Here is a 26,100-nt window from a genome sequence, read left to right as displayed (position 1 = left end):
TCAAGTTCCTCCAGATTTGATGGCCTTCTGGCATGGACCTTGGTCTTTAGTTCACCCCACAGATTTTCTATGGGATTCAAGTCAGGGCTTTGTGCAGGCCAGTCAATAATGTTCACTTTGGTCTTCTAGAGGTAGTTCTTCACCAGGAGTGACGTGTGTTTTGGGTCGTTGTCGTGTTGGAAGACAAAGCGATGACCCAGACCCAGTTTTGCTGCTGACTGCTTGATGTTTTCTTTCAAAATCTTCACATATCCTTCTTTCTTCATGATTCCTTCCACCTTGACGAGATTCCCAGTTCCAGACGCACTGAAGCATCCCCACAGCATAATACTCCTACCACCGTGTTTCACTGTGGGGACAGTGTTCTTTGGGTTATACGCCTCACCCTTTTTTCTCCAAACATAAGCAATGTCTCTATGGCCAAAGAGCTCGAGTTTCGTCTCATCTGACCAAAGGACATGCTTGCAGTATGCATAATCTTTCTCCAGGTTGTCCTTCAGTCTGGCTTTAAGGTGTCTCTTCTGCAGAAGTGGAGTTTTTCTTGGTCTGCAACCTCGCAGTCCATTCCTGTGCAGAACTCTAGTGATCAGCTTCGTTGAAACTACAATTCCCGACTTGGCTAAGTCATTCACTAGTGTCTTGGCAGTTGTTCTGGGGTCTTTAGACACATCTCTCACTAGTTTTCTTCCAGGGTCTTTGAAATTCTTCTCTTCCTACCTCTGCCAGGCTTGTTCTGTACGGTGTGGCTCTCTTTGAATTTCCTGATGATGCTTCTCACTCCAGTTCTTGACACTTGGAAACGCTGGGATAACTTTGTATATCCTTCTCCTGCTTTGTGAGCATCAACAATTCTTTTTCTCAAGTCTAAACTGATTTCTTTTGTTTTTGGCATGATGCTTTCTCAAGTGCCAGCTACAACCCTTACTGAAGTGTTTATACTGTGTGTAAATTGGGAGAGAACTCTTTATTTTAACTTGACTTTACAAGCTTTGAGTGTTACAAAGTCAAAGCACATCATTGCACAACAGTGGTTTGTGCTATGCTCAGTAAAAAGGTCAGTTCTTAAGGGGGCTAATAATATTGACCCTGGTAATTTTTGTTTCTTTTAAATAATTCTGTTATCCTGTGCAAATATAAATAATCTATGCTTTCAAAAGAAAACTAGTATGTTTAGAAATGCTATGTTGAAAATTCCATGCTCTGTTAAAAAAGCACTTGGGAAAATTTTGAAAAAACTTTACATTTCATAGGGGGGCTAATAATTTCGTCCTCAACTGTATTGTCGTAGTTGGAGAGGGTTTTTATGCTAGTAGCGGCAAACATTCAAATTCCTCCTCTTTTACAACCTTTTCCATATATGCAGTAGTACTTCCCAACACCTGGAAATATACTTTGATGTGCAATTGCCCTGTCTGTGTAGCTTGCACCTGTGCTGTATTTATAGGTGACGTACTGGCTGAAGGATTCAACCGTTTTACTGGCACGAGTAATATGTTTTTGACTCCCAACACCCACTGACCTCTGTTAACTCCTGTATGCCTTTTTCTCCTGCATTCCGGGAAGCTTAGGGCTTTGTTCTGCAGCATGGCAGGCCACTTACTCTAATCTAACACCATTATCCCTGAAAACTCTGTAAGGTAGTCACTTGAATGATAACACTAACACTACCTGGAATCTGAAAAGAGTATGATAAGAAATTGCTGAAGGAGGTTTTCAGACAGCACAGAGGCTTTAGGATGAGTCCAGGGCGGGGGAACTCAAGGTGGACTGTGTGTAATTATATGTTGTGGACTTAAGTCTAGCACAGAGACTGAAAATAGACTGAGTCAGCCCATGTAGACAATTACAGAATAGAATGTTTGTGTTGTTTGGGAGGGAAAAGGACAGCTGGATCAGGGCGACACCTGTTAGGCTGTGTGGAGAGGATTGTAGGGAAGGACAGAGATTATATCACAATAACAAGAAGTCAGATTACACACCTGAGTTTGCCTGATGACTTCAGTGTATAATTAATGAAGATGTTTATTTAAAATAATTATTTATGGTTATCCAAACCTACATTTCGACACTCCTGGTCCTTGATAGCCTCCATTTTCAATGTTTTTGTGTCCACAATACGGCTATTATGCTGCATAATTATTATTATTATTTGCGTTACTTGCGTTGAGTTTGATTACAGGGTTATTAAATTTTAATTGTGCCTACTTGCATGATGTGAATGAAAATAACTGGGAATGCCCGGCACCTAGCTGGTTGAATTTCAGCATCCCGAGTGGTGTCTGGATGACTGCAGCTCCCAGCGCTACCTAAGGCTGACTGGTGCCCACATCTCAGCTGTGGAGCACCTGTCCATCTGTCTCCGGTGAGTGGCAGTTTCTAAATTGGTGTTTTAAAATCAATAAATAGTAACTGTGACCAGTGGCGTATTTAGTCATTTGGGGGCCCAAGGCAAACCCAGTCATTGGGGCCCTCCACATCCTCGTACTGCACTGACAAAGGTTTTATTCTTACCTCAACACAAGGTCTTCAATGTGGGCAGCAGCAAGTAGGTTCAGCCTGGATATTGTTGTATCTTGTGTTACTAAAAAAAGAAGACACCACAAAAGATAACAAGGTCAATTATGAGAACAAGCATTTTAACAGTATAATTTCATCAAATTTACCTTTTGTCTTTCTTTCCTTCTCCCTTTTCTCTTTTACTTTCTCTCCTTTTTTTCTTTGTGATGTTTTCTTCTTCTCCCTTTCTCTGTCTTCCTGTCCCTTTTCTTATTTTTTCTCCTTTGTGTTCCTCCACTTTTTCTTTCCTCTCCTCTTGTACCATCAGGTCATATTTGTTTTTTTTTGTTTTTTTTTCTTTTTTTCAGGTCATGTCTATGCATGACAGACTTAAAATTATCACACTAAAATTTGACCTTCCGAGCCTTTGCCTCAGCAAACCTTGTAATGAGTAGCTCCATATCCAGTGACTTTCTGACTTCCTGCTCAATGGAGAGTACTGCAAGTGCTGACAGCCTGTCCTGGGACATAGTTGACCTCAGGTAGGTTTTAATCATTTTTAGTTTTGAAAAAAACTTCTCTCACCTGAAGCTACTGTGACAGGGAGAGTGAGAAGAAGTCTCAGAGCGATGCTGAGATTTGGATATATGTCAAGGATACTCTTCTTATATATGTAATCAACCATCTCAGATGGAGATGAGATATGTGTGGGGAATGATCTGACTGCACCCTTAACCTCTAGCTTGAGGTCCTCTGCATCAACATCATCCATTTTCTGCTCAAGTCTGTGACAGCATTCATCCAGCCTCCCTTCCTTCTCAGTGTTTCTCATTACATCAGTGGAGAAGAGAAATCCATACAACTCGTAAAATATTTCCATGTGTGAAAATCTCTCCTTCAATGTGACCAGGGCTGTATCTATAAGAGGCAGGAAACTCTCTTTTGAATAAATCCACTGCAGTGGACTGAGTCTGCTCTCTTCCCTCATACTCAAAGTGTCGAGGAGTTCTTCTCTGATGCACCTCTGGCCAACTCATCTCCATCTTAAGCTTTTCTGCAATTTCCCTGGCATCTGTTTTCGCAGACTTCAATCCCTCATTTCAAAATTCCTCAAGGAAGTTTGTCACTGCTTTAATTTCCTTCTTAATGGTTGCAACTGAAACTTTGGGGCTCTGCAGGATCTTGCTCACTTTATTAATCTGGAAGAGCACATTGTACCAAACAACGGTACTCACCACAAAGGGCAATCTCTGCATCTCTTGGCAGATGCCTTCAGCTGTAGAGACCACATCAGCATCCCGTTTTTCTGTGGCGTAGTCCTTCAAAGCAGTCAATGCCTCCAGGATTTCAGGCAACTGGTACCGAACAGCTTTCACAGCTTCCACTCGACACTCCCACCTGGTTGTGGACAAAGCCTTAAGAGTGAAGTTGGTCCAGCAGTGAACTGAGGAGCTAAACAGAGTGTAAAGTCGCTGTAGCAGACCAAAGAAACTGATGGATGTCACAGATGACTTTGCTGCATCACCAACAACCAGGTTCAGTGTATGGCTTCCACAAGGAACCGTAAGGCTTTACTGTTTAGCTCCAGCACTCTCTTTTGTACTCCCTGCTTTTTACCCTGCATATTACTGCCATTATCATAAGACTGGCCTCGACAGTTGGAAAGATCCAAACCTAGATTTTCTAGGTGCCCTAAAAATGTCTCGCATAAGCCTTTTCCTGATGTGTCAAGTGCCTGAAGAAAACCAACAAAGTGTTCATGAATGGAGATGCCATTTGAGGTCTCACAATTCACAATGCGGAGCACTACTGAGAGCTGCTCAGTGTGGCTGACATCTGGTGTGCAGTCCATGATTACAGCATAATATTTGGCATTCTTGACTTTTTCCACAATTGCATCAATTGTGCACTTTGCAACAAGGGAGATTAATTCATTTAGAAAGCTAGGACTGAGGAAAGTCTCACTTTGTTCTTTTGCCTGTATTCTCCTCAGATGCTTCTGCATGACTGGGTCAAACTGAGCCATCAGTTCCACTTGTCCCAGGAAGTTTCCATTGCCAGCCTCAAACAACCGCTCTGAGTGGCCACGAAATGAAAGATTACGCTCTGCAAGATGGCTCACAATTGCAATTAATCTTGTCAAGACCTCTGTCCAGCGGTTTACTTCAAGAGCAGGTAGATTTTAATTCACCTGATCTATGGCTGTTTTTGTTTGTAGCTTCTGTTAGATTGCGGCATTTTTCCATGTTAGCAATGTGTTCAGCACACTTCTTGTGTGGTCTAAGGGTAACTGGAAGATTCTTCCAGTTACTAACTCCATCCCCACTTAACTGAGTGCTCTTGTCTTTGTTACCAAACAGGTGACGACAAAAGCAGATAATACTGTCCTTATTTCCACTATACACCAGCCAGGACCTGCTTATCTTTTTTCCATTCCTTATGTGCATATAGTAGTAATTATTAGTAAATCTGCGGCCCTCTTGATTCCTTGGAAATATTCTGTCCTTGATCTGAACAGGACCTTTCTGCACTATTGAGCAGCGCTCATTGTCTGATAGCTGTTTCGGCCAGAGTGCAGGATCATCTTCAAGTGGGGAACATTGATCAACGTGACTACTAAACTGCTGAGTGAGTGATGGAGTCTCACAATCCAACTTTTCATCATCCTCAGAGCTAGAATGGCTTTCGCCTGGGTCCATCACTGTCTCATTCTGAGAATCAACGTATAAGACAATGTTAATCTTGTACCCGGTAACATTACATAACTAAATGCATTTCCTCAAGTACTGTACCTTAGTTCAATTTTGACAAAAGGTGAGTATGTAATTTAGGCCACTTTGTCCTGCTTTTGAAATCTGTTACAATTATCTAGCTTAAGTTACTAGTTACATAACCATTTTTATATGTCCCCCCTGTCCAGTGAATATTTATCACCAAAGATTTTGAATCAACTAAAAAGTGTGAATTTGAGAAAATTATCCTATTTCCTGAGCTAGATAAAGTCCTTAAAATCCTTCTTGAGGATTATTATCTAACAAGTGAATCATCTCAACGCTTTTACTGTAATTGATAAGAACATTAATCAACATTTAATATAGTTTTTTTTGTGATCAAATTTTTATTTTATTTTAAAGAAAAGTATAGATAGGCATATGCACATGTTATAAAAATAGATCACAAGATATATATTCACATACCTATACATATGCTCATATACAAATGTACATTAATAAACAACTAAAATAAAATAAAATAATAAAAATTTTAAAAAAAACTCTCTGTGATGGCGAAAGCGGAAGGACGTGCATGACCGAGCTCTGCACCCGAGCCTGTCTGATCAAAAATATACTGAACTAAAATTATTTCAGAGTGAGATTTTGAATAGAACACTGACATTCTGAACAAAAGACTCAAAGCTGAACTGATCCATTGCAAATCCTCGAGTAGGTTGCAGGCGAGTAGGTTGCAGGCTACGCTGTGAGAAGCGTTCTCCACGCCACCAGACGCGTCACGCACCGCATGTCAAACAATAGAACAATGGCAGGTGAAATGGAGACGATACTCCAGGCGATTGAGGCCAGCAAAAAATAACTCCTGACAAATCTTCAAGGAATAGAAGCCATTAATTAAGAAGTCATTAATCTCGAACTGTCCATGTCAAACTTGACAGACCTAAACGCCACAATGGAAAAAAGAGTGAGTAAAACCGAGGATGACATGGCTACCGCGCAAAGTTCCATAAAAAAGCTGGAGACTATTGTGGCCACACTTCAATCAAAAGTGGAGTATATGGAGAATAAGAGCCAACAGTCAAACCTGTTGGTTGTTGGAGTCCCGGAGGGATCGGAGGGAGCAGACACCGGGGGCCTTTCTGAAACGCCTGATTCCCGGTCTACTTGGAGCGAATAACTTTCCAGAGCCGATAGCCGTGGAGAGGAGCCATCGGGTCGCCGCGCGTTATAGGGGTGATCCACAGAAATCTCGACCCATCATAGCGACACTCCTGAATTATCAGGATAAACTGAAGATTCTACGGCTATCACGTGAGCATAGAGAGCTTCGGTTTAAGGATAAGAGAATCTACTTTTTTCCCAACCTCAGCGAAGCAGTCCGGGCCAAACGCAAAGCTTTCCTGCCAGTAAAAAAGAAGCTTCAAAACCAGGGAATAAGGTATGCCATGATCTTCCCAGCGGTACTATCTATTGACTATGAGGGCACGAAATCAAGGTTTTACACACCTAAGGCGGCAGAGGACTTTCTGAAAGTAACGTTCCAGGGCCGTGAAAGTGATTCCTTAATGGAGGAGGACAAGGAGCCTAGTTTTGATGCGTAAATGTATCCAATCCAATCCAATCCAACTTTATTTGTTAAGCACTTTAACACAACCGAAGTTGACCAAAGTGCTGTACAGAAGAATAAAATTACATATAAAATACAAAATAATTAAAAGACACAAAACATGAGTAGAAAAAAACAACATCTTACTGGGTGTCAAAAGCCAAGGAGAAGAGATGGGTTTTAAGAAGGGATTTAAAAACAGACAGAGAAGAGGCCTGTTTAATGTGCTGAGGTAGATCATTCCATAATTTAGGAGCCGACACAGCAAAGGCACGGTCCCCTCTGAGCTTCCGCTTAGTTTTGGGCACACTCAGGAGCAGCTGATCAGCTGACCTGAGAGAGCGGGCGGCTGTATAACGGTGTAGAAGCTCAGAGAGGTATGGTTGGGCAAGACCATTCAGGGATTTAAAAGCAAATAAAAGAATTTTAAAATGGATCCTAAACTGAATAGGCAACCAGTGGAGTGAGGCTAAAATGGGGGAAATGTGCTCGTGTTTACGTGTGCCAGTTAAAAGACGTGCAGCTGCATTTTGCACCATCTGGAGACGGGCGATGGAGGACCCACTAACCCCCACATACAGTGCATTGCAGTAATCTAGCCGAGTGGTAACAAAGGCGTGGATAACTGTCTCAAAGTGCTGCCTTGACAGGATTGGCTTTATTTTGGCCAGCTGCCTCAAATGGAAAAAGCTAGATTTAACAACAGCCTTGATCTGACTGTTGAGCTTAAGCTCAGGGTCCATTTTAACCCCTAGGTTTGTGATGGTGGGTTTGATATACTGGGCCAAGGAACCCAGATCTACAGGTTGGGGGGGGTCCCAGTGGTGCCACTGAAAACCATCACTTCTGTCTTTTTATCATTGAGGTTTAAAAAGTTCATTGCCATCCAGGCCTTTATGTTGTCAAGACACTTAAATAACAGCCTGGCATCGAATTCATCTTTCTTTTTAAGAGGCACATAAATCTGACTGTCGTCCGCATAACAGTGAAATGAAATGCCGTGCTTCCTAAGTATGGAACCAAGCGGGAGCAAATAGAGAGAGAAGAGGAGAGGGCCAAGAACTGAGCCCTGTGGGACTCCACACGAGAGAGGAGCAGAGGAGGACACAGAGTCACCAAGGCTGACACAAAACGTTCGATCAGCCAAGTATGACCTGAGCCACTCCAGTGCAATGCCCCTGATGCCCACCCACTGCTCCAAACGTGAGATCAATATTTCGTGGTCCACTGTGTCAAATGCAGCAGTTAAATCTAAAAGCACAAGGATAACACAGTCACCAGAGTCAGTAGCTAAAAAGATATCATTAAAAACTCTTAAAAGAGCTGATTCAGTGCTGTGCAAGGTTTTAAAACGAGATTGGAAAACCTCTAGAATATTATGCTCTTCCAGGAAGGCCATTAATTGACTGTGCACGATCTTCTCCAGGGTTTTTGAAAGAAAAGGGAGTTTGGAGATAGGCCTGAAATTAGCAAGTACTGCAGAATCTAGACCAGATTTTTTAATCAGAGGTTGTACGACTGCATGTTTAAAATTTTCAGGGACCACACCTGAGGACAGACTGCTATTAATGACTGCAATAACAGATAGCCCAACAGTGAGAAAAACCTCTTTAAATAGTCGAGGAGGGACAGCATCATTTGGAGAACCTGAGGGCTTCAAGTGACCAACAATCTCCTGTAAAAAGGACAGAGTCACAGGCTGCTCAAAGACAGCAGAGCAGGGGACAGAGATTGAGGGGTCATAAGCCAAAGGTGAGATAGTGGCCCTAATAGAGGTAACCTTATTAATAAAAAAGTGAAGGAAATGTTCACATAGAGCAGAGGAGGCCTCTATACAGACAGTCTGCGGGGCTTTAAGAACTGAGTTAATAGTGTTAAACAAAACACGAGGCTTGTCACAGTTTGACAGGATAATATCAGAGAAATGTTTTGTTTTAGCATCTTTCACAGATTCCTGATAATGACGCCAGCAGTCCGGTAACATTTGGAAAGACACCTGCAGTTTGCCCTTCTTCCACTTGCGCTCAGCTCTACGGCACTCGCGTCTGACAGCATGAGTCGTGTCATTTAGCCAGGGCTCAGATTTAGTTTTAAGCTGCTGGTTTTTAATGGAGCCACAGTGTCTAAAACATTTTGGCAGGTTGAGTGAAACCATGAGCTAAGCTCTTCTGTACTGCACACAGACTCAGGAATGATGGAGATCTGATTGAAAGCGGCCAAGAACTGAACAGCAGAGGAAGGGTTAATAATGCGACAGCTCCGAGCAGCAGCGCGAGGTTTGAATGTATCACAAGCAAGAACAGCCTCAAATAGTACAGGCATATGGTCAGAAAACACTGCGTCACATATCTCTAGGTTAAGAACGGGCAAACCATATGATAAGACAAGATCAAGTGTGTGTCCGCGTTCTTGTGTGGGACCAGACACAGATTGCACAAGATTAAAAGAATCCATGAGGTTTAAAAAGTCCTTTGCCATTGGCTTCTCAGGACAACACACATGAACATTAAAATCCCCAACAATAAGAACAAGGTCATATTTGGGCATGATTTCAGCCAGGAAATCAGAAAAGTCATTTAAAAAGTCCTTATTGTACTTGGGAGGCAGATAAACCACAGCACACAACACTGTGTGAGTGCGACCCAGCTCAAATAAGCTCAGTTCAAAGCTGGAGAAAGAGGATGATAGCAATAGCTGCTTACATTTATAGTGACTCTTATAGATAGTAGCTATTCCTCCTCCTTGGCCCGATGTCCGCGGGGAGTTAAAATAGCAGCAATCATGCGGTAAAAGTTCGGTGAAAGCGCTGGACTCACCAACAGTCAGCCATGTCTCAGTCACACAGAGGAAATCCAATCCTCGGGAAGTGAAGAAATCCTTCAAGACAAAAGTTTTGTTCGCTAGCGATCTAGCATTTACCAGGCCAATCCTGGCAGGAACCGGCGGGTCAGCGGCGTTGGTTGTCTGAGGGGGCCCGACACAGAGACCGCAAGTTGCGGTGATTCATCCCACGACACCGGGGATGAGGAAAGCAGGGTCCGCGGGGCTGGAACACCTCTTCAGGGCCGATGACAGGTACCAGCCAGGTGTCGACAGGATCCAGCGAGCGTCGAGGAATTACGAAGCCAGGCACGGCTCCAATCTTAGACCAAGAAGGCGTAGAAAAGTGCGCGAGACGGGCCTTCAGCTTCACCAGCCGGCCGCTGCGTTTTCCCCGGCGGCGGAGGCGCTTACGCCGGGGAGGTGGAGCCGGGACACGGCAAACGTGAGCCGGGACCCTCGCCAGGAGCGGAGGCAAAGTTTCACGTCCACCATCATCCAATTTTACAACATCTTCGGCAGAAAGTCGAAGATCCAGCAGTGTTAGGCGATCATACACCAGTAGAGAGTCGACATCCAGAGCAAGAAGCAAAACGAACAGCATAAACACACAGCATTGGCAGTGACAGACGGCAGGCCACACACACTGGCGCCATCTTACCAACATACAAAAGCTGATACTAGGTCTATTGTAAAACATCCTCCTGATAGTAGAAAGACTGCTTTGATTTGCTGTTTTTTTTTCTTTTTACCTTGGAATCCTTGGTTGTGCCTTGTAGGCAAGCCTGATGTAGCCCTATTATCTTACTCCCTCCTATATGGATTTATTCATGGCCTTGAATAACCTATTATGTCCCGTTAGAATCACGGGTCTATTAACGGTGACAGTAGACTAATAATATAACCGCTTCTTTGTTTTTTGTAATGTTTTTGTGTTTAGTGTAACCATTCATGAAATAATTAACAATGCAACAGCCTGTAAAGTTGAATATAAGCATAAACAAAATATTTCTCAACATTTGACTTATGCCATTTAATAACTCTATTTTAACATGCTCATGGAACATCAAAGGCTGTAACCATCCCATAAAAAGGAAGAAGGTTGTGTCCTTTTTTTAAAAAGAGAAAGTATCTATTGGAATGCTACAGGAGACTCACTTAACAAATGAGGAACATTTAAAATGAAAGAGTGGTTGGGTTGGACAAGTGTTTCATGCTTCATATAACAGCAGAAGTAGGGGGGTTGCTATATTAATCCATAAGAAAGTCCCACTTAAAGTTGAATATTATGAATCAGATCCAGATGGTTGCTTTATTTTCCTACATGGTTCCTTGTATGGAGACATAAGTATTTTAAATTTTTATGCAGCTCCTAATATTCAACTGAGTATATTTACAAAACTAACTTCCCTGCTTGTTAAGTATAGCTGTCCCAATACACTTATTGGCGGTGATTGGAATTGCATACTGGATGGGAAATTAGACAGGGAACCCAATACTGCTTTTTAAAAAAAAAAAAAAAAAAAGAATTATTTATTTATTTGCACAGTTTAAAAAAGAAAAATACACAAAGAATGGCGAAGAATACAAAATAACATACAGTGCAGGGAGAGGCAGAAAACCCAGTGGGCTTATTTGAAGCCTCCACCTAAATAATGTTAAAATTTCACAAAGTTATAAGGAAACACAAAATTAACATACAAAAAATGATATGACTACATAAAAGTGGTAACAAGCTAATAGTAACAAATTATATATAATAACAACAGAATAATAACATCAATATAAAAGCAGAGAATGTGAGTGTGTAAGTGTATGAGTGGTGTGTGTGTATGTGTGTGTGTCTGTGAAGGGAATATTGGTTTATACACATAATTTATTAATTCCTAGAGCATGTGTGAATCAAAGTAAAACATGGAGAACTGGACAACAATACAATGAAAAAAAGCAATTACAAAAAACAGTTAAATGATCTTTTAAGTTTCTTTTGTAGCATTTTATAGAGGAACATTTTTTTGCCAGATGGGAAAAGCCATTCCATAATTTGGTACCCCTAAATCTTATTGAAAATTGACCTCTGCAAGTGAGAAATTTAGGAGGATGAAGATCTGAAGATTGACGAGTTGAATAAGAATGGACCTGTGAATTTGTTTTAAAGTAAGTCTTGAAATGCTCAGGAATATTCCCTTCACTTGAATGTATCTTATAAATAAAAACACATATTTGAGAAATATTGATATCGTAAATAGTAAGAATTTGTAGTTTTTGAAATAGAGGAGCAGATGAGATATGTGACTCTGATCGAGTTGCAATTCTAACAAAACGTTTCTGGAGGACCAAGATTTTGTAGAGAGTAGTAGGAAAAGTACTCGCCCAAACTATATTACAATATGAAAGATAGGGATAAATTAAACTGTAATAAAGAGTAAGAAGACAGTGTGTGGTGACAAGATGACTGACCTTCCTTATTATACCAATAGATTTCTTTATTTTTCTGCTAACCCAGTCAGTTTGTTCTCTCCAACTCAAATCTTCATCAACAATAATTCCTAGGAATCTTGTAGATGACACTTGAGGCATCTCAACAGACTCAATTGTAATTTTAGATAAATCCTTAGAATATGTTTTTTTGCCACTGAAAATGATAAAGTTAGATTTTTTTTATGTTCAAAGATAATTTATTTAATCTGAACCATGAAGTATAGGCAGTTAAACCAACATTAGCATCCTTAATCAGTGAACTGAAATTTGAATGAGAGAGAACTAAAGTTGTATCATCTGCAAACATTATTGAAGAAAGGATATTGGAGACATTAGACAAATCATTAATATATATGAGGAATAATAATGGTCCCAGAATGGATCCCTGCGGAACCCCACAGAGTAGTCTGGCTTTGTTGGAATAGCAACCCTTAACACAAACAAACTGTCTTCTGAAACATAATTTTTTAACCATTTGTACGTAGTGTCATGAAAACCGTATTTATACATCTTTTCCAGTAAAATTCAATGATTTACTGTATCAAAAGCTTTTGAAAAGTCTATGAAAATACTACAAGTAAATTTATTATTTTCAAGTGCAGAAGTAACTTTGTCAATCGGGTGAAGTAGAGCCATATAAGTGGAGTGTTTTTTCAGGAAACCATACTGGTGTTTGTAAAGAATTGAATTAGAATCTAAATGAGAAAGAATCCTTTTGTATATAATTTTTTCTAACATTTTTGAAAAACATGGTAAAATAGATATGGGTCTATAGTTATTAAAACAGCATGGATCATCAGCTTTAAACAGAGGAATAACTTTGGCAACTTTTAAATCCTCTGGTTCCATGCCTGTTTTCAAGGACAGAGAAAATATGTGAACAAGTGGCTGCAGTATTGACTGTTTTACCTGTTTGACAAGGAATGCAGTAATATTGTCATGACCAGCTGAAGATGTTTTTAGTTCATCAAATATGTCACTTATTTCTTGGATATCAGGGGGCTTAAAAGAAGAAATAATAGAAAAATGTCTCGGAATAAAATCCAGTGGATTACCATGACATGCAGATATTTTGTTAGCTAATTCATAACCAATATTAACAAAAAAATCATTAAATTTTTTAGCTATATCAAATGGTTTTTTCAGAGAATTTTCACCATCCAAAAAGACTGAAGGTAGCTCTGGGACAGTTTTTTCTCTTTGCAGCAGCTGATTTATTACTTTCCACATAGTTTTAATATCCTTTGAACACCTCTTTAATTTTTCACTGAAATATTTATTTTTTGCAAATCTAATGGAATTAATATATTTATTTCTAAATTATTTATAAATGCCATGGATAAGAGGAGTAGGATTTGAGACATATTTTCTGTATAGTTTATTGTTTTTCCTCAACAGCTTCAACAAATCTACTGTAAACCAAGGCTTATTGAAGTCTTGACTGTATTTCCTGGAAGAATTTCCAATTGGAAAACATTCATTAAAATTAAAGCTAATAACTTTCATAAAATGTTGATATGCAAACTCAGCATTTTTTTCCTCATATGGTCATCCCAAGAAATACTGGCAAGCTTGTCTTTAAATTTTGAAATATTTGACTTGCTCATAATTCTTTTGTGCATTATTTTCTTGGTATGTTTAGCTCTGTTAACCTTGATTAAAGAGTACTGGAATATGGGAAAATGGTATGACAAGTCTAAATACAAGACCCCAGATCATTCATTCCTTCACTCAAAGAGTTAGTTAAGATGTTATCAATCAAAGTTGCTGAATTGTCTTTAACTCGTGTAGATTTATGAATAAGAGGGAAAAAGTAACTAGAATAAAGAATATTGAGAAAATCCCCAGTAAGGGTATCTGATTTATATTTAAGAGATTTATATTGAAATCTCCTAAAATGTAACAGAGTTTATCCTCATTGTTTATCAGATCAAGAGAATTTGACAAACTTTCATTAAAATCTTTGATGATAGAGTCAGGTGGCCGATAAATAACACCAACAACAACATTCTTTCCACCAGAGACACCAGAGAGCTCTACAAAAACAGATTCCACCTCAGCCCCATCAGACTTTAGAGAGAGATCATCCCTAATTTTAAATTCATGGTCACCATTGATAAACAGAGATACTCCTCCTCCGGATCTATTCTCTCTTACGTAGTGAACCGAATTATATTTAGGTCATTTGAAAATGTCTCTAGAGTCCTCTGTAAGCCATGTTTCTGATAAAGTAATAACAGAAAAATCGTGTTTAAGTGAAGATAGATAATGAATGAATTTGTCATAGTTGCTGGAAAGACTTCTTATATTCAGATGAAAAGTAGAGAATAAATTAGGAGGCATAGAAACACACAAGTCATTAAACTGAGTGTCATTATAAAAACTACAAATGTTAGAGGCATCAAATGATGAAAAAAAATGTAGGTCTGGGTCAACATCAAAGTTGTAAGAGTCAATAGTAGAGGGATCAAAGGGCTTAAAAATTTGGCCTTCAAAATCAGGTTTGTTGTAGTCCATAGTGTGTGTAAGGAATAATGTGCTGTAAGTATATAGTTAAATAATCAAAATACTGAAAAAAATGTCTAATGGTAAAACGAATGAGCCAAAACTAATGAGCCAAACTCTGAGCGTTGGCTTTCCTTTGTTGTGGTGGGTTTTGGGTGGGTAGATGGACAATAAGTTTGTCATATCTCAAATATGCAATGTCACCTCTCTCTCAAGCTGCCTTCATTGCTGGGAGTAGTTCTTTCCTTCTTTGTCGGACGGCTTCAGGGAAGTCCTCATTAATGAAGATGCCTGAGCCCTTCAAGTTTTTAGCTTTATCCAGAACAGCAAGTTTGTCCTTCAGCCGCAGAAATCTGACCACAATGGGTCGTGGCTTTTCTGATGATGGCATTGGCTTCCCAGTTCTATGAGCCCAATCCAGCTCTATTTTCAAATGATCCAGTTGTAATTTTTCACTGAATAGTTTTCTCACTTTTTCTTCAGATTCAGACACCTTTTCGTTCCCAGATTCTTTAAGGCCATTTACAACAATATTTTGACGTCTTGACTGGCCCTCCAGATATTCTGTCTTGTCTGAGATTGAACTCATGCTTTTGCAAATTGTGTCCAAGTCTGTCCTGGTTTCCCTACAGTTCTTGGACCAAGGTTTACATGAGGTTTTAAAATCATCAAATTCCTTTTGAGTCATTTCCAGACTCACCTTGAGATCATAGACTTGCTTTGACAGATCATCAGTCCTCCTGTTTGAAGAGTCAACTATGATCTGAACACAAGTTTTGAAGCTTTTTTCCTGTTGTTCAAGCAAAGTCCTGTAAAAGTCTTTTTGTTGGTCCAACAATTCACGCACTTGAGCCATGGTGACATGTTCCTCAGCGGTGTGGTTAGAAGCTTTGGGTGGCATGGTTTGGTCATCAAGGCCTACTAGGCCCAAATTCAGCAGGATGGAGCCAGAAACCTCCACAAAATGCTAAAAATGTCCACAAATTTGCTGTAGAGAATTGGTTAGACTCTTCTTCATTCAATCAGCAAAAGAAATGTTAAGTTCTAGGCAGGATTCCTCAGATTATTGTTGGATAGAAGACCAGCCACAGTGATTTTTTTGCTTCATACATTTTAAACCCTAGACAGAAAACTATTCATCAAATGATAGAGGCTGGCCTGACAGGCATTTGTTTAACCTCCAGCAATAGAGACTATACATTTTATTCCAATCCACATAGGACTTACTCTAGAGTAGATTTTTTTTGGTTCCGCGAATTTCTGTCGAATTAATTGAGAAATACCCATATATTGGTTCTATTCATATCTCAGACCATGCTCCTGTTTTCTTAGTAATGTCTATTTTAAATAACAAGTCAAAGATATACACCTGGACATGTAATAGATCTATCTTATCTGATACAGATTTTTGCTCCATGGCTCAAAGGTAATTGCAGATGTTCATCCAGGAGAATGATAACGAATACACAGACCCCTCAAATCTATGGGATACGACTAAAGCCTTTTTAAGGGGCATAGTTATATAATATTGCTCAACCAAAAAGAAGAAAAAACTGAAGGAGCAGAGATGCCTCGAGGTACAGTTACAGGACGCTGAATCTGAACACAAACGTAATGGAAGTAAACTAAACTGGGATAAAGTTTTGAGAACTAGAACAGCTCTCAATACACTTTTATCTCAGAAAGCAAAAAAAGGGTTGTTCAAACAAAAACATAAGATATATGAATATGCTAATAGATCTTGGCGGTACTTATCCAATTTAATAAGCAATAAATCCCTAAATACATCTATTTCCACAATTAAGGACAATAATGGTCAGCTTTTTCATACTAACTCTGAAATTGCTAATGTTTTCAATGATTTTTACTCCTCTTTGTATTCCTCAGAAGCTGGAAACTGTGGGTATAGATGATAAGATGAATGGTTTCTTTAAATGTATAAAACTCCCCAAGGTTTCTGATGAAGATCGACATATGTGTGATATGGATATTACAAGTAAGGAGGTTGAAGATGTGATAGACACTTTGGCTTCAGGCAAGGCTTGCGGACCAGATGGTCTTCCACCAGAAATATACAAAGCCTTTAAAGGTATCTTCTCCCCCCTCCTAGTAAGAACATTCCTTATCCATCAAGAAACTCCCACAATCATTACAGATGTCTACTATTAATGTTTTACTTAAGGAAAATAAAGACTCAAACAACCCGGCATCGTATAGAACAATAAGTATCCAAAACACAGATTGTAAAATTTTAGCAAAACTTTTGTCATCCAGGGTCAACCAAATTATACCAAAAATTGTGGGACATGATCAGACAGGTTTTATTCAAAACAGACAATCCTATTCAAACATCAGGAGATTATTAGGAGTTGTACAATATGTCAAGATAAAGAAACTTGATGCGTTAGTAGTAATGTTAGATGCTGAAAAAGCATTTGACCGTATAGAATGGAAATATTTGTTCAGAACATTAGAGGAATTTTCTTTTGGAGAGAGATTTATTAATTGGGTCAAATTGCTTTACTCAGCGCCCTGTGCATCAGTTTCTATAAATGGGATGTTGTCTTCTCCTTTTGAAATAGGTAGAGGCACAAAACAAGGTTGCCCCTTATCCCCCTTATTATTTGCCCTAGTAATTGAACCCCTGGCAGAAATGATTAGATTGAATATCTCAATTACTGGCATTCACACTGACGGGAAAGTACACTCCATCTTGTTATATGCTGATGATGTTCTTTTATTTTTGAGTAACCCGGAGTCCTCAATCCCTGCTACAATTAAAGTAGTTAATGAGTTTGGGATGATATCTGGATACAAGATTAATTATGGGAAATCCCTAGCACCCTAGAAATTTAAGAAGGACTGATATTTTAGCATATAGCCCTTTTCATTTATCTCCTAACGGTTTCAAGTACCTTGGCATTTTAGTGTCCTATAATTTTGAAGACATGATTAAAATGAATTTACACCCAGTGGTGAATGAAATTAAAAAAGACCTTCAAAGATGGAATCCCTTATCAATTTCACTACTTGGAAGGGTTGCTATTATAAAAATGAATGTCCTGCCAAGATTACTATATCCAATGCAGATGTTGCCGAATTATATTCAAGTTAAATGTTTCAAAACATTACATAGTATGATTAGCAAATTTGTTTGGAAACATAAGCGTCCCAAATTTAAATTAGAGAAATTGCAACTACCTGTTGATAAGGGAGGACTAGCACTTCCCAACATAATGTACTATCAATGGGCTTCTCAGATTAGATACATTACAGAATGGATAAAAATGATCCCAACTCAACATACCTGGATTAAGAAATTACTGGCTGTGCGTCTGTTATCTCAGATTTGCCATTTGTACATGATGCAACCACACAACAGGGAATGAAAGAAAATTATATTATTAGAAATACTCTTAAAACCTGGCATCAGATACGTACGCACTTTGGAATAATAGATCAGTATTCTATACTTGCTCCTATTGTATGCAATCCTGATTTTGTACCCTCGTGTTCAGATGTAGGATATAAGATCTGGAATGATGCTGGAATTTCTAAATTACAGGACCTTTTTCTAGATGGAACTCTCAAATCCTTCTCTCAACTTATGTTCGAATTTGATCTTCCTCGAGCACAATTCTTTCGCTATTTACAACTTAGGAGCTATCTCCAGTCTATACCAACATGTAAGAATGATTTGCATATTAACTAGTTGGAAAGAATATTACTGAAAGCATCTTCTTTACAGAAAAAGGTTCTAAGCTATGTTTATGATCAATTATTTGTTAACATCCCTTTTATTAATAGTAAAACATCTTGGGGGGAAGAATTTGGGTCCCATATTGATGATGACATGTGGCGGAATATCTTATTGAATGCAAAAAAAATTACATGCTCCAACAAATCCTATGAAACCCAATACAAGTTTATTCACAGATTACATGTCACCCCAAATATCAGATGTAAATATGATGCCATGTGCCCCCATTATGTTTGAAATGCAAAAACACATATGGTACATGGTACATATAGTCATTTGATGTGGTCGTGCTCCAAAATTTAAAGTTTTTGGATAGCTATCCAAAACGAGATCAATAAAATCCTTGGGATAGCTATACCTTTAAATCCACATAATCTTGTACTGGGACTAGACTTCAATTATGGCTGTGGATACAAGTACATTCTTAGAGTTGCTCTTTATGCGGCACGCCTCACAATATTACAGAAGTGGTTGGACGAAGATCCTCCGGATATAAAAATTGGGTATGAAAAGCTAATGTCCATTTTACCACTGGAGAGATTATCACATGTGCACTCTTGAGCATTTCGTAGAGACTGGTCCCCATTGTCCATATTCTTGAAAGAAGAATGGTCAGATGTTATTAGCTTGGGAATTACAAATAGACCTCCTTATGTGCAACATTATCACAGACTATCTACTAAAACATAAGGTTGTTATCATTATTGTTTGGTCATCATCATTTATTATGTCTTGTTATTGCTTTTATTTTTATTTATTTTTATTTTATTTTATTATTATTTATTTTTTGTTCGTTTGTTTGTTTGTCTGTTTTTGTTTAGTTTTTTGTTTTTTACTTTGTATTGCAATTCGTGTCAAGTCTTGTTACGTTACATTTGTTTTATTATCATAAATATAGCAAAATAATCAAAGAGGACACCATCAAGTTGGGATACACACCTGGCTGCTCGCGCACTTTATAGTTTAGTCAGCGGGGGCGGGTCCGGGTATGGGAGCTAAACACGCAGCGGCCCAGGCCCGTCACTGCTAGGAAGGGTGTAGTTGGCACGGTTAGGTAGGCGAAGTTAGTTAATTAGTGTGCGTGGGTAGCTGGGTTCTCGTGATCGTATCCAATTTTCATACATGTGCGACTTGCATTCAATGTTTGCTCAATATTTTGTGCTTATGTCATTGTTTGTGTTGTATCATGATTTTCCTTAATAAAAATATTGAAATAGGAAAATTAAAAGGAAAAAATATATAACATATATAATGAAATCAGAGCAAGAATCACAACCCAAAATATAACCCACCCACTCCCTGGATCCAGGACTCCAAACCCCAGTCACATGTTACATCTGAAACCCATGATGGATAGTTAGAAGTGAATACCAAGCCTTTATTGCCGACTCTTCAGCTCCGTGGTCTAGCTGTGGACAACTCCCAATAAACAATGTCCAAATATGTCAAAACCCATGCTCGGAAAGAAAGTTAGTGTAGAGGTTTCCAACGTGTGGCAACTAGTTTTTTCCCAGCTGTAAATCCAGCCAACAATGCTCTTCTCTTGTCCAGTGTCAAACCAAGCTCTGACAGATAATTTAAAATGAGTGTAGCAGGCAAGCAGGGCAACCTGATCTTAAACAGCTTCAAGAGGTTAAAGGCAACCATCTTCCAAAATTCAGCCACTGGGGTACACTCCCAGAACATATGAAAAAAACTGCCAATCACTTTGGAAGAACAAAAAGCACATATAGGATCATTAATAACCTTCATCAAATGAAGCTTTCTAGGAGTTAAATATACCCTATGTATAAAATTGTAATGTATTTGCTGATGATCAGGATTTCTGGATGCTAAGCTCACATTAATCCAGACTTTATCCCAGTCAAATGCAGGTTTCAGATCTGGAACATCTCTCCTCCACATTCTGTCTAACGCCAGGGGTCTGTAAGAGTGCTGCAACAAGAACCCATAGAGTCTCGAAACAAAACCACTTGTGCGTCTAGCAGAGTGGAACAATTGATGAAGTGGGTGTGGTGTAAGAGGGCCCTGTAAAGGAACACCTTTAAAAGAACCGTTGTCTTTTAAAGACAATCTCAGCTGCAAATAAAAGAAAAAGGAGGTACGTGGTGTACCATACTTAATACATATGTTCTGAAAAGTAAGTAACCCCCCTTCCCCATAAATATCACCAAGTGTACAAATTTTCTTTCCCAGTCAGGAAAACAAATAGGATGACCACCAATCAACAATTTATCATTATTAAATATTGGAGAATGCGGGCCACACCCGGAAGAGCAACCAGCTAATTTTTCCACCCTCCTCTATATAAATAGCAAATATGAAATTATGGGACCAAATCTCAAACGGCATTGGTGGGCTGAAATATTAGAATGGAAAATATTAGCAAAAGAATATGGGGCTAACAGCCGCTCCTCCAGAGCTCGCCATGACACCTGTGCATCAGGTTAATACCAAGTTAATAGAGGCCTCAGTGTGAAGGCCCACTTATAAAATTTGAAGTTCGGGAGAGACAGGCCACTGGCCTGCCTTTCTCGCTGCATTGTGGTGAGCTTAATACGAGGTTGTTTACCACGCCAAAGAAATGTTGTTATTGCTGATCGCAATTTGCTCCAATATTGAGGGGACGGGGGAAGGGGGAGCATCGAGCTAACAAAATTGACTCTGGGCAGAATATTCATTTTAATTATAGCTACCTTACCACAAAGTGAATTTGGGAGGCTAGACCACCTGTCGAGATCCGCCACGACTTTGTTGAGTGTATTACAAAAATTGTTTTTAGTTAATGTCTGTATGGAGGAATAAATATTTATCCCCAGATAAATAAAGTTTTTAGTGACTGGAGTAGATGCAGGGATGGGAGCATTACACATGGCCTAATTTAAAGGTAGCAAAGCAGATTTCTGCCAATTTATTTTAAAACCGGAAAGCTTGCCATAATGTTCAAAGGTTGACAAAACATGTGGGATACATTGCACTGGGGTTTAAATACAATAAAACGTCATCAGCATATAGTGAGATGTAATGGTGTGTTCCGCTAATAGAAATTGGAGAGATTGTAGGTGAGCTGCAGAAGGCTTGTGCCAGCGGTTTAAGAGAAAGGATGAATAACAGAGGGCTGAGAGGACAGCCTTGTCTTGATCCTCTCGAGATAGCGAAGGGAGGAGAGCTAGTTTTGCCTGTGGGCACTACGGCTGTTGGATTTTTATACAGCACTTTAATCATATTAATGAACGGCATGCCGAACCCCATAAACTCAAGCACTGACCACAAAAAAGGCCACTCCAGGCGGTCAAAGGCCTTCATTGCATCTAGTGAAAGGACAGCAGCAGGGGAACTTAACCCTCTAGGCGCCAGAGTTTATTTAGGAAAATATTCCATTTGGATTTTAAGATTTCAAAAGGCTGTAGCTTGGAAGTGGTGAGAGATAAATCCACAGTGTAAATGAGAAAAATATTCATAATGACCTATAGTTTGTGATGGGAGTAAATTTAGTCATCTAATTTGCATATTGTGATGTCACCAGGTGACTGAAAGTAACTCAGTAAAACTGATTTTTGAACATATTTACACAGAAAAAAAATATTTATATTGTCATCTCATCCTCAAAATATAGGAACAAGAGTTTGATTGGCGTAAATTTACTAATATATCACCAGGTAAAATTCAGTAAAACGGAATTCTGAACATATTTACACAGTAGATTTTTTTTCATTTCATTTTTTCATAGATTTTTTTCATCCTCTCATCCTCAGAGTAAATGAACAGGAATCTGATAGGAGTAAATTTCCTGATCTAATTTGTAAAAAGAAAAAACTCTCGCCGTGATCAGTGTGTGTTGCTTGTGTGACAGTGTGTGCAGCTGCAGCGTCCTCAGTCACTCATCTCTGACGAGCGATCGTCATCAGAGGGCAAATCATCCCCTTCTGAATCGCGATCAGCAAAGATCTGTGCAAGCACCTCATCCGCACTGTAAAGTCTTTTGGGCATTTTGTTTTTTATTTACAAAAATCGCTATCTGTCTCTCGTGGCTCTCTCCTCTCCCACTCTGCCGCTTAGCCGCTGCAGCTCTGACAGCCGGTGTCAGGTTTCAAACTTTTTTTTCTCAGGTATTTTGCATAGAAACACACCCACAAATGACGTCAGGATTGAAGCTGAATCTAGTGGCCATCTAGTGGTAGCAAGCAGTAACAGCACAAGGCAGTAGATTTAAAGATATGGGCTGTTTTATTCAGCAATGTTGCCTGTCGCAATAAGGGTTAAGCTTTGAGCGCCATCTATAACGTGTAATAATCTTCTAACATTATCTGTAGCCAGTCTAGATTTTATGAACCCTGTCTGGTCACTATGAACCAACTCTGCCACATGGCCTTGAAGCCGCCAGGCCAATAATTTCGCGTAAATCTTTAAGTCTGCATTTAATAGTGGAAGTGGCCTGTAGCTGGAGCACTCTACCGGATCCTTTCCTTTTTTAAGAAGTAGTGAAATTAGTGCCGAATTAACATCCCTAGAAAATGAACCCTCTGTGATTGAATATTGGATCATGTCCACTAACAGCGGGGCGATCAAAGGCCAAAAAGTGAGATAGAATTTGGATGGAATACCATCTGGCCCTGGTGATCTACCTTTATGCATGTCCTTAACTGCCGCCTCACACTCCTGCAATTTAACGGGGTCATCTAGTTTTATGAAGTCATCAATACTAAGGCGAGATAGTTTAATGCTATTTAAGAAATAATTGCAGACATGTTTGTTGAAATTACTTTCCGAATTATATAACTCCTGATAAAAGGAGGCAAAGGAAGCATTTACTTTTTTTGGGTTAGATTGTATAATGCCATCTTTGTCTTTAATGCAAAAAATATCAGCAAAGTGCTTGTCCGTCCGAAGCTTCATTGCTAGTAGATGACTGGGTTTTGAAGAGTTAAAATAAGTTTGCCTTGTTTTATGCATAAGAACCTCTGAGCGGTGCCTCAGAAGAGAGTTAATCCCTTTTTAATCAGTTCCTTCTGTAGGGCTGTATGGTCGTTAAAGTTATGTTGCAAGGTAGCATCAAGGGTTGCATATCTTAATTCTTAAGCTTCTAATTTGGCTGCACATTCCTTATTTCATGTTGAAGCATGTAAGGTGGTATTACTCCTTATAAAGCCCTTCACTGCTTCCCAAAGTATCCTTGGATCGGAAACAGAGCCAACATTAAACTCCAAAAACTCGCTAAAATTACTTTCAAACTGAGCTTTGAATTTTTCATCTCGCAATAAGGATGAGTTGAACCGCCACCTAGGGGCTTTAGTGGAAGATGGATGAACAGTAACCAAACAATATATTGGTTTATGATCAGACCAGGTAACCGGAATATAATGCGCATTATGAATATTTTGACATAAATCTTTTGAGGCAAAGATAAAATCTATCCTCGAAAAGGATTTGTGTCTCCTTGAGTAAAATGAAAAGCCTTTTAAAGAGGGGTTTAACATACGCCAAATGTCGACCATGCCTGTATCGGTTGCCCGCTGGCTGAACGCCTCAGACGCAAGACGTTGGTCCCTACTCTCGATGCCACCTGTTCTGTCCATGCTGCTGTCCCACACTGCATTGAAATCTGCCCCTAGAACTAAATGAAATCCTGTAAGATCAAGCAAAGATTTAGTTAATAGTTCATAAAAAGTGACATCAAAAGAATTAGGGGCATAAGCGGAAATAAGTGCAATGTTTTTCTCATCCATGCGGATCTTGGCAATGGCTATCCGACCCGCATCATCCGCCCAAGAGTCAATCACGTCAAATTTTAGTTTGCGTTTACACAGTACCATTACCCATTTACATTTAGTAGCTGCGGATGAAGTTGCAATTGGTTGATAAAGCTTATTGGTTAATCGACTTGCATCTTTGCACAGTAAATGTGATTCCTGAATCAGCAAAATCTATGTTTTTCTTACGGAGAAACTCTAGCACAGTGGTTCTTTTGTGTGGAATGTTAAGGCCCCTGGCATTGACTGAAATGAGATTGAGAGCTGTCATATGCTGAGAGATATATTAAAATAAAAAATGGAATTGCCCCAATAGCAGTAAGAGAGAAGTCTGGATCCATAAAAGAAAAACACCCCAAAACAAAAAAGGACAAAAAACATCAAAAACACCAAAAAGAACAAAGGAAGGTGAGGAAGCAAAATACTGTCAAACCTGATAAATCCACTACTGGATAACTAACTCAAGGAACTGAGAGTTTCTGGCCACCCAAGTGTGGCAGCGACACCACCAATTATCGAAAAACAGTGTGAATATTTTCTTCAACATTAAAACATCTGCCTTATAACAGTATGGGACCTCTGGACGTGCCCCCCACCCCACACACACACCCCGCAGACACACATCACTGGCAACCTAGGCATAAAATGCCCACCTGTTAATAATACACATATGGTCTACAGATTATGATAAAGTGTGTGATTATGATAAAAACAACAAACATGACAATAACAATCAAAAAGATAAAGTGGTAGACCTTATATTATGCGTTAGGTTACAGGTAGTAAGGCATGAGGTAGTTCACAGACCGGGCAAAGAAAAAGCCATCTCCACCCTCCAGTGTTATAAACCCGGGATGTTCATCTAAGGCCTGGACTACACGAATACGGATATTTTTTTAAGCGGATATTTTCGTCCTCGTTTTAAAAAAAAACCACACCACAGAAATATCTCTGTCCATACGAAGAGGCAAAACGAAAACGATCACCTCTGAAGCCTGCAATGCCATGCCCGGCCGATAGGTGGCGATTAGCAAAATGTGAAATAGCACAGAAGAAGAACGTTGTGAGCATGCGCAGTCAAACGGTCCAGAAGAAGCAGTCAAATGGCGGCAGTTAGGGTAAGAAGTTATGGCGAAGAAAACGAAAACAGAATCTTTTGTGTGGACCGACGATGAAGTAGAGTTGTTGCAACAACGTTACGTTCATGTGTAGAGTTCATGTATAAGACCTAAAAGTGCAAAGCACACATAGATGGCCCGGTACATGTCGGCCATTGTTGTTGACAACCGTTTTGCTTCAATGCGCATGTGCGAACGGCTTGTTGCTAGGCGCTTGACGTCATCGCGTCAACACCAGCTCTGTTTAACATCGCTACATGGATCCACTCAATCGGATATTTTTTTATTTCTCCACTTTTTTATCCGTTTAGAAATATCTCCGTTTATGTGGGTGAAATCGCTGTGTTCATGTGGTTGAGAGGCCCAACTGGACAGAAAAATGTGCGTTTAGGAATATATTGTATTTGTAAAGTCCAGGCATAAGTGTCTATCAGAGAGGGAGATGGAGAGTGAAACATAAATCACATTGTCTTACCCAAGTCACTCTACAAGGTGCAAGAATTAGAGGGGGGAGGGGGCGCATCACAATGCAAGGCCGGGGTCAATTAAAGGTTTTTGATGCATTTCAAAGCCTTCTTAGGATCTTCAAAGCGATGCTTTATCCCGTTTGTCGTTGTGAATGAAAGCACAGCAGGATAGCCGATGCCAAACGAGATTTTGGCCGAGTGAAGCAGACGTTTACACTCCAGAAAAGAGTGTTGTCGCTCCTGTGTAGCCTTGGAGAAATCTTGATAGAAGCTTATCTTATGGTTCTGCCAGCGGACATCCCCGATTTCTCTAGCAAGTTGTCTCACCCGCTCCTTCTGCTGGAACCTCAAAAAAACGCATGATG

The 26,100-nt window shown here is 39.5% G+C and overlaps 1 protein-coding gene across 7 annotated transcripts in view; it reads left to right on the top strand.

Annotated features, from left to right (window-relative positions):
- Window positions 1-26,100, top strand: part of LOC311270240 (uncharacterized protein) — a 103,756-nt gene that overhangs the window by 7,497 nt on the left and 70,159 nt on the right. For 2 of the 7 annotated variants that reach the window (XM_084374992.1, XM_084374991.1), the window contains exon 2: window positions 4,490-4,671. The exons of the other annotated variants lie outside the window; for them this stretch is intronic. The gene's annotated coding sequence lies outside the window, so the exon portion shown is untranslated. The remainder of the gene's footprint in view (window positions 1-4,489; window positions 4,672-26,100) is intronic. 7 annotated transcript variants of the gene reach the window in all.

This window comes from Pagrus pagrus, assembly GCF_965226575.1.
Source record: "Pagrus pagrus genome assembly, chromosome: 15".
In the NCBI taxonomy this organism is placed as follows: Eukaryota; Metazoa; Chordata; class Actinopteri; order Spariformes; family Sparidae; genus Pagrus; species Pagrus pagrus.
Note: the sequence above shows the minus strand (reverse complement) of the source record. Positions and strands in the feature narration are given on the sequence as shown.